The sequence below is a fragment of the Chinchilla lanigera genome, unplaced genomic scaffold (genome assembly GCF_000276665.1).
Source record: "Chinchilla lanigera isolate Chin_1 unplaced genomic scaffold, ChiLan1.0 scaffold00074, whole genome shotgun sequence".
Lineage (NCBI taxonomy): Eukaryota > Metazoa > Chordata > Mammalia > Rodentia > Chinchillidae > Chinchilla > Chinchilla lanigera.
This window is the reverse complement of record NW_004955475.1, coordinates 944,306-953,583: the sequence shown is the minus strand read 5'-3', so window position 1 is coordinate 953,583 and position 9,278 is coordinate 944,306.

Genomic DNA, 9,278 nt, shown 5'->3' with positions numbered 1-9,278 from the left:
ACCAACTCTTTGATTCATTTATTTTTTGGAGGGCTTTCTTTGTCTCAATTGCATTAATTTCTGCCCTAATCTTTATAATCTCCTCCCTTCTTTTGGCTTTGGGCTTAACTTGTTCTTCTTTTTCTAAAAGTTTGAGATGAAGCATTAGGCTACTTATTTGTTCTCTTTCTGTTTTCCTGGTATGTGAATTCACCCCTATCAATTTCCCTCTGAGGACTGCTTTCACTGCATCCTACAGATTCCGGTAAGTTGTATTTACATTTTCATTTGTTTGTAGGTATTTTTTAACTTCCTCTTTAATTTCTTCTGTGACCCATTGGCTGTTCAGGAGGTTGCTGTTTAATTTCCAAGTGTTCATGGAGTTTTTGGAGTTCCTTTTGTCATTAATTTTCAATTTCATTGCACTGTAGTCAGATAATATGCATGGGATAATTTCAATTCTGTTGCTCTTAGATAGGTATGTTCTATGGGCTAGAATGTGGTCTATTTTAGAGAAAGACCCATGTGCAGCTGAGAAAAATGTGTATTCTGATGTTGTGGGGTGGAACACTCTTATACATGTACTAAGTCCATTTGTTCACAGCTTTGGTTCAGATCTGTTATTTCCTTGCTGATTTTTTGTCCAGTTGACCTATCTCTTTGTGTCAAAGGGGTGTGGAGGTCCCCTGTTACAATTTTGTTATTAATTAGATGGGTTTTCATGCCTGTTAAGATTTGTCTTATATAATTTGGAGCTCCGATATTTGGTGCATAGATGTTTATGATTGTCATCTCATCCTCTTGCAGTTTTCCCCTCACAAGTACGTAGTGACCTTCTTTATCTCTTTTGATTGTTGTTAGTTTGAAGTTTACATTGTCTGCAAACAGAATAGCTACCCCTGCTTTTTTCTGGTTTCCTGTTACTTGGAGGATTGTTTTCCATCCTTTGACTTTCAGTCTATGGGTTTCTATTTGAGTACAATGTGTTTCCTGTATACAGTGTATCATTGGATTTTGTTTTTTAATCCATTCTGCCAGTCTGTTTCTTTTGACTTGGTGAATTGAGGCCATTTACATTTATGGTTATAACCAATATATGTTGGTTGATCATTGTCATGTCATTTACTTGCGTTGGTTTCCTACTTTTCCTACCTGCTTACTTGCTTGCTCTTCTTGACATTTCCTTTCTTTTTTTTTTTTTATTTTTTATTTTCTCCGGTACCGGGAACCGAACTCATGACCTTGCACTTGCCAGGCAGGCGCTTTGCCGCTGAGCTAAATCCCCAGCCCCAACATTTCCTTTCTACTGTTCTTGAAATTGTGGTCAGATTTTTGTATGTCTAGAATATCTTTTAGTACTGTTTGCAATGCTGGTCTGGCACTCATGAAGTTCTTCAACCATTCTTTGTCATGGAAATATTTTATTTCTCCATTGAATTTGAGGGATAGTTTGCAAAGTACATCAGTCTTGGTTGGAAGCTGTTTTGTCTCAGGACCTGCAATACTTCACTCCAAGCTCTTCTCGATTGGATGGTTTGTGCTAAGAAGTCTCCTGTGATTCTGATGGGCTTTCCTTTATAGGTGATCTGCTTCTTTTCTGTAGCAGCTTTAAATATTCTGTTCTTTTGCAGCAGATCTGGGAACTTGACTATATGTCTGGGTGTAGTTTTATTTTGATTGTGGTTGGTTGGAGTTCTATATGCCTCGTTTACTGTATATCAGGGTCTGTTTATACTTGGCAAATTTTCTGCTATTATTTCTGCAAATATTCTTTTTATGCCACTTGTGTTCCCTCCTGCTGTTTCGTTGACTCCTATAAGTCGTACATTATTTCTCTTTGCCTTATCTTGCAGCTGTTGAATTGATTTTTCCTGGATCCTTGTTGATTTTAAGAAATCCTTTCTTTCACAGTCGCTAACTGCCATGCTGTCTTCAAAATCTGAGATTCTATCTTCAGCCTCATTCAAGTGGTTTTGGTAGCTTTCAGTGGCAGCTTTGTTTTCCTGGAAGTCTCTTTGAATCTGGTTCATGCATTCTAAGTCCTTTGTATATTTTTCATTTAATGTTTCCATCCATTGCCTTTGTTCTTCTATTTTCTTATATGTTTCTTCTTCAGACGTTTTGAGCAGTTCTTTCATTATTATTGTCATTTCATTTTTTGCCTGAGAGATTATTTCTGATCTCATCTCTTCTATGGCCTATGGAGTTGTTTCTTTACTTCCATTACAGTCATTTCAGCTATTTCAGGCATGTGTTTACCAAGTTCTCCTATTTCCATGTCTCCTGGACTTGTTCTGAGTCAGGTGGAGTTCTGGGATTGTGTTTTAGTCCTTTGTCTTGTCATGTTTGCTACCAGATGCAGAAAGTTCAGTTTCCCTCTTTAGTAGCTGCATGGCAAAGGCCAGTAGTGTCCATAGTTTTCCTGTTGGTCAGGTTTGCCCCTCAGTGTCTACTGAGAATCACTACTTAGTCGGGGGTTTTCTGGCAGTTGTCTATTTGTATCTAGTTATCCCAGGTCTCAGACGTGGGCATTGGTGTCAGCTGATGGCAGACCATATGATCCACCATCCCCTTACAGTTCAGGGCCCATGCACAGCCCAGACTCAGGTTGCACTTGTGTGACAATCCTGGTCCAATGGACCTATGTCCCCAGGCAGTTCAGGGTACAGGCAAAACCCAGACACGAACTGCAGGGTTGACAGTTTGTGAACCACCTGATTCTGTGTCTCCAGTCAGCTCAGGACACATACAGGAATCAGATGCAGGCCAGACTGACAGCAATCACAGACTGCCCATGCCTGTGACCCCCCAGGGGGTCTAGGAACAAGTAAAGCATGGACTCAAACCACAGGATCAGCAACTCTTGGAGCGCTTGCTCACTCAGAGCAGAGCATGTGCATGTAGGGCCCACATACAAACCCCAGTGAGAGCAGTCTCCGGTGCTTCTGTGTGAGGAATATCTGTCTGTCACGGGTTTATGGAGGGCAGAGACTCAGAGTGTAATGGCGGTGGGGTCCTGGGTCACCCACTCTGCCCCCAGGAGGTAGATGGGAAATAGCTGGCTCTCTCCCTGAGTTTCAGCTGGGAATGGTGGTGGTGGGAGTGAGTCACAGCCTGCCTGGTTCTGCTTCTTAGTCAGTTCAGAACATGTGCAGGAGCCAGACCCATGCCACTCAAAGAGCTATCACAGACTCAACTTATATTTCTTTTGATTTTTTTTTTGTTTAGCTGATCTGTTTCTTTTTAAAAGTGCAGTATTGAAGTCACCTTTTATGATTCTGTTGGGGTTCACTTGATTTGTTATATCCAGCAGTATTTTTTTATGAAGATAGGTGCTCCAGTGTTTTGTGCATATATAAATGCCATCTCTTCATATTGAATTGCTTCCTTAACTAGTGGATAATGAACTTGTTTTCCTCTTCTGATTAGTTTTAGCTTGAAATTTGCTTTGTCTGAGCATAAAATTGCTACTGCTGCTTTATTTTGGGGTCCTGATATATGAAATATTGTTTCCCATCCTTTAATTTTTTAGTCTATGGATGTCTTTTTTGGACTGCAATGGACTGTTGGATTCTGTTTTTTGATCTCATTTGCAAATCTGTTTTTTTTTTAATAGGAAAGCTGTGGTTATTTAATTGAGAATTATTACTGAAAATTATTGATTTATTCCTGAGAGTGTGCTCTTTTGTTTTGATGACTACTTTTCTTTTTTTAAATCTATTTGCTTTGCTTGATGTATTCCTTCAATCTGAATTTTTGTCTTTCTTGGCTTTATTGTTTCTCTCTTGGATATTCTTGAGTTTTTTTTATGGAGTATTGGTTTGGTATACATGTGTCTCTTAAATTGTTCTTGTACATGGAATATCCTTATTTCTTCATCTATTTGTAAAGAAAATTTTTCAGGCTATATTAATCTGGGTTGAGAAGTGGTTGCAATACTTCCCTCTAGGCTCTCTTGGTGTTGAAATTTGGTTGAGAATTTTGCTGTGATACTAACGGGTTTACATTAATATGTGATTTTTCTACTTTTCTCTGACATCTTTTAAGATTCTCTTTTTATAGACATCTGAAGTTTTGACTAAGATGTGTCATGGGAAGCTTTTTTTTCATTGTAGTTGGTTAATATTGTGTAAGCCTTCTTTATCTGTGTATTGAAGTCTTTTGTCATACTTGAAAACTTTTCTATTATTTGGATAAAGAGATTTTTTTATTCCATACATGCTGTGTTAGTTACTTTTCTTGTTGCTGAGACAAAGTATCCAACACCCAAGGTTAAAGAGGAAAAGGTTTATTTAGCTCACTGTTTATAGAACCTTCAGTCCATAGTCGCCTTGTTCCAAGGCAGGGTGACATGACAGACAGGCATCACAGAGGAGAAACTGTTCTTGGTGGGCAGACAAGGGATGACCATGGTTCATTTTATCCCTTATATCTTATCCAGACTACTTAGGGTGGTAGCACTTATGCCCTTAATTCTAGTGCCCTTGATCCTAGCATTACACAGTATCAGTTCCAGCATCATGCATTCTAGATCCAGCCACCTCTGAAAAAGCCTCACCTATGACTGCATGAGGCTTGGAGGGGGGAACATCTAAACATAAGCCATAACATGTGCTTTCTTATAGTGTCTCTCTAACTCCATTTAATCTTAAATTGGTCTTTGTTTAGTAACTGTTGAATGAATTTTTCTTGTTCTCTTATTGTGTTTGTTTTTTTCAGGTTTTATTTTAATCATTATCTACAGAAGCAATAATCTGTATTTTTGTAACAACATATTTAATGTCAAAGACCTGAAAAAATAGGAATAAAACACAGATTCCATATACAAATACCATAGTCTACATATGTCCAAATACATTCAATATATTAAATGAAAAATTAAATGTACTTTGTATACACCTTCACTTGCTATAAAGAACACTGAATACTAGATTCAGAGCATATTTATTCAGACATTCGTTTTGGTAAAGTGAGTATGCTAGAATTCTGGAAAACAACTATTCTACTTGTAAACATTGTTTTCTGACTATCCTCTCAGAATGAGAGACTTATGCAGATGGAAACATAAAACATGTAGGTGTGGAACAAAAGCTCTTTATAGGCACCACAGAGGACAACCCTGACATTGAAGAACTCTCTGGAAGTTTGCACATTCGTCCTGAAAGTGCCAGGGTGGGTGGGAGATATGCTCTGTGATTCAAAGCCCTGAAAGATGCTGCTCCACAATGCCCAGGATCAGTTCTCTTTAAATTTTCAGTGTGTAAAGCTAAGTGCTTCCCAGCCTCATGGACTATAATGGGTAATATGTTCTATGAAGAGACAGAATAAGCATCTGCGAGCACTGCCAAATCTGCTTGCATGGATTACTAGTTTGCTCAAAGAAGACTTAGCATAAGATTCCTGAAGTTTCTGACTGGACCTAAAGGATACATGCAGCAGTAATGGGATCTTTGCAAACTTCACTTCTCCTTAAATAAAAATGCCTAAATATAGCTGTCTTCAGATTGTTTATAATCTCAGTAGAATGAATAAAAATGAGCTGCTACTAGTAGAACTGTATAGGTAACTTAAGGAAAGCATGAGCTTTACTAACATTTGCAAGCACCCTACTATACTAACACAGCAGGGACAGATGCTTCCCCACTAAGCAGAACTGTGACCAGAGTCTCAAGCACCCTCTTCTGAATGTTAAAGGAAGCTCAGCAAAACGAAGCAGGCTGAGTTCTGCTAAAGGTTGAGTCTAAAGGGACAACAATGCACCCTGAATGGGGAGGAAACCAGTTTGGTGGCACAGGCTGCAGAGCACACACTGCTACTGTTCTAGCCTCCTTCCAGTTGAAAGGTGATGAGGTGGGTATGAGCCACACAGGGTGTAAAAGGAATGCTTCAAGAATAACATGTTAGGAAACCACTAAGTATGAGAGTATTGGCACCACAGCATTTTACACATGTCTCTCAAAAACAATTCTCCTCTTTCAGCCAAACCTTTCTAATGCATGGTATTTCCATGTTGAATGACAGTCTAGTTGCCACTCCAAACAAACCAGAAACTATTCTCTGGTGGGAGATACATGTGCATATAAGACTGATGAAACATAACCTCTTTCCTAAAATGTGCACACTTGTTGCTCTCATTTGGTCAGGAGCTGAGCAGGTCTAGAGAGAGTCACTATGCATTTTTAGACTGAAGAATCTTCTACTCAGCAGAAAGGACTGAAAACTGCAGAACTGTCGTAACAAAATGCCTTCAAAACTTTGTAAAATTGTTTATGAAAGCTCATATGCATCTTTTATTGGGCTACACACCATAAGTCTCAAAATCACTTCTGTCTCAATCTTGTGTCTGAAAAGATTTAAAATTTAGATGCATCTAGTATTATAGTGGATAAATTTCCTTTTCAAAACAAGATAAGTTTTTATTTTTTTGGTTTTTTAGAAATTTTATTTTAAAGAGAAAAACAGTAAAAATAATGATCCAGAATTTCAAAACACTATAATAGGAGAGTAACGTTCGTTAATATATTGCACATTGTTATCTTCAAAGTAGTTGCTCTTATTATAAGATAAAGACCTGAAAATTTAATCAAACAATATAAGCATAAGCCATTCATTTTAATAAACTAATAGAAATTAGTAGTATTATCTTAGCTACCTTTGTACATATATTGGTATATATATATATATATCTTTTTTCTTCCTTTTTTCTCTTTTCACTAACCCCAATTGTTCTGTACTTCTGAGAGTTTCTTTCTCTTTCATAATATCTATTGTAGATTTTGTATCTTATTTACTCTTTCAGTTTCTTACACTAGGGAGACAATATGATGTCTACACATGTGAGTCTGCTTTGTTTCACTTATGCGTATGGTCTCAAGCTGCATCCATTTACCTATAAAAGCCTCCAGTTTATCCTTCTTTATAGCTGAGTAGTACTCCATTGCATAAAAATACATCTTTTTTATTCATTCCTTGGTTGATGGGCATTTATGGTTGTTTCCAAGATTTAACTATTAGAAATTATGCTGCTATAAACATGGGTGCACATGTATCACTATGATGCTTTTAATTCTTCAGGGAAAATATCCAGAAGGAAAATAGCTGGGTCGAATGTGACCTCTCATCCTAGATTTTTGAAATCTCCACACTGATTTACACTGTGGTTGTACCAGTCTACACTCCCACCAACAGTAGAGAAGTGTTCCTTTTCCCCTGCAGCCTCTCCAGTATTTGTTATGGGTGGATTTCTTGATGATAGCCATTCTTTCTGGAGTGAGATGAATCTCAGTGTTGTTTTAATTTGCATTTGTCAAATGGCCACTGACGTTGAACATTTTTCCATATATTAATTTATCATTTGTGTTTCTTCATATGAGAAGTATGTGTTCATCTCAGAGGCCCATTTTTGGATTAGGTCTTTTAGTTTGAGGAGTCTGATTTTTTTCAGTTCTTTTAGATGTTCTAGATAAAAGGCCTTTGTCTGAAGGACAGTTGACTAAAATTTTTTCCCACACTGTGGGTTTTCTTTACACTCTGTTGGTGATTTCTTTTGATGTGAAAAGAATTTTTAATAGGATGATATACCAGTTGTTCTGGGATATCATCCTACTGAAAAGCTTTTGCACATCTAAAGAAATTACCAGCAGAGTAAAAAGAAAACCTACAAATTGGGAAAAAATTTTAGCTGAATGTTCCTCAGACAAAGGTTTTCTATCTAGAACACATAAAGAATTAAAATATATCAGCCCTCCCAAATTCAAAGACCCAATCCAAAAATGGGCAGCTGAGATGAATACACACTTTTCAGAGAATGAAATACAAATGGCAAATAAATACATGAGAAAATGTTCAACATCATTAGTCATTTGAGAATTGCAAATTAAAGCAACATTGAGATTTCATCTTACCCCCATAAGAAATCATTAAGAAATCAAGTAATTCATTAAGAAATCAAGTAATTCATTAAGAAATCAAGTAATAACAAATGCTGGGGAGGCTGTGGAGAAGTAGTAACTCTTCTCCACCAATGGTTGGAATGCAGACTGGTGAAACCACTATGGAAATCAGTTTGGAGATTCCTCAGCAAACTAAGTCTAGAGGCCCCATTCAACCCAGCTATTCCCCTTCTGGGTATTTTCCCAGAAGATCTGAAAGCATCATATTATAGCGATATATGTGCACCCATGTTTATAGCAGCACAATTTGTAATAGCTAAATTGTGGAACAACCCAAATGTCCATCCACTGAGGAATGGATAAAAAAATTGTGGCATTTTTATATAATGGAATATTACTCAACTGTAAAGAATGATAAACTCGAGGCTTTTACAGGTAAATAGTCACAACTAGAGACCATACTCATATGTGAAATAAATCAGACTTCCATGTGTAAGCAATGTATTGTCTCACTAGTGTAAGAACCTGAAAGAGTGAATAAAGACTAGGAGGTATGATAGACATTGTGAAACAAAAAGAAGCTGCTCAAAAGTAAGGAGCAACTGGGATAAGGGAAAAGAGAAAAGAAAGAAAGGAAAAATATGTATTATGTGTATACAGGATAGCTAACATAGTTGTGCTACTGATTTCTATCACTTTACTGAAAGGAACAGTTAATGGTTAATTATTTGATCTATCTTGCATGTCTATATTTGTTTTCCTGAGAAATAACTTTGAAGATATCAATATATACTATAACAACCATTGTTAATTTCCTCCACTTTGTCTGTAATTCAGTATTGCTTGTACTGTTCTTATGCTATTTTGTAAATGGATGTCTGCTTGTTAATATGTTTTCCTTCTTTTATTTTTAAAATAAATTTTTTAAAAAAGAGATCCCAGTTGTTGATTCTTTGAAGTAGCTCCTGTGCAGTTTGGGTTTTGTTCATGAACTTTCTGCCTATTGCTATGTCTTCTAATAGATTTAGTGTTTAAATTTTTAAAATAATAATTATTTTACTGATAAACTTCACTTTTGCCAGCAACATTAAATAAAATACAAAGAAAATCCTCTAACAGTATATTACAGGAATACAAAGTTGGAAGGGTATAAGTGCTTAGTGCCCCTTTTGTTTAGGACATGATTTGTCTTGAATTTGGCTTGCAAATGTTAAAGTCAACTGTGATATAATATGATAGTACATTTTCTGCTAATCCTCTCCTTACAATGGAAAGGAAAAGAAAATACTTCATAGTAGTAGATACAATAGCTGATTTGGGAAATGGTAACTAAGAATCATCTTTATTAGTATTCAAAATCATGACCTCAATGAAGTAGAGATAACTTTCTTTTTTTTTTTTTTTTTT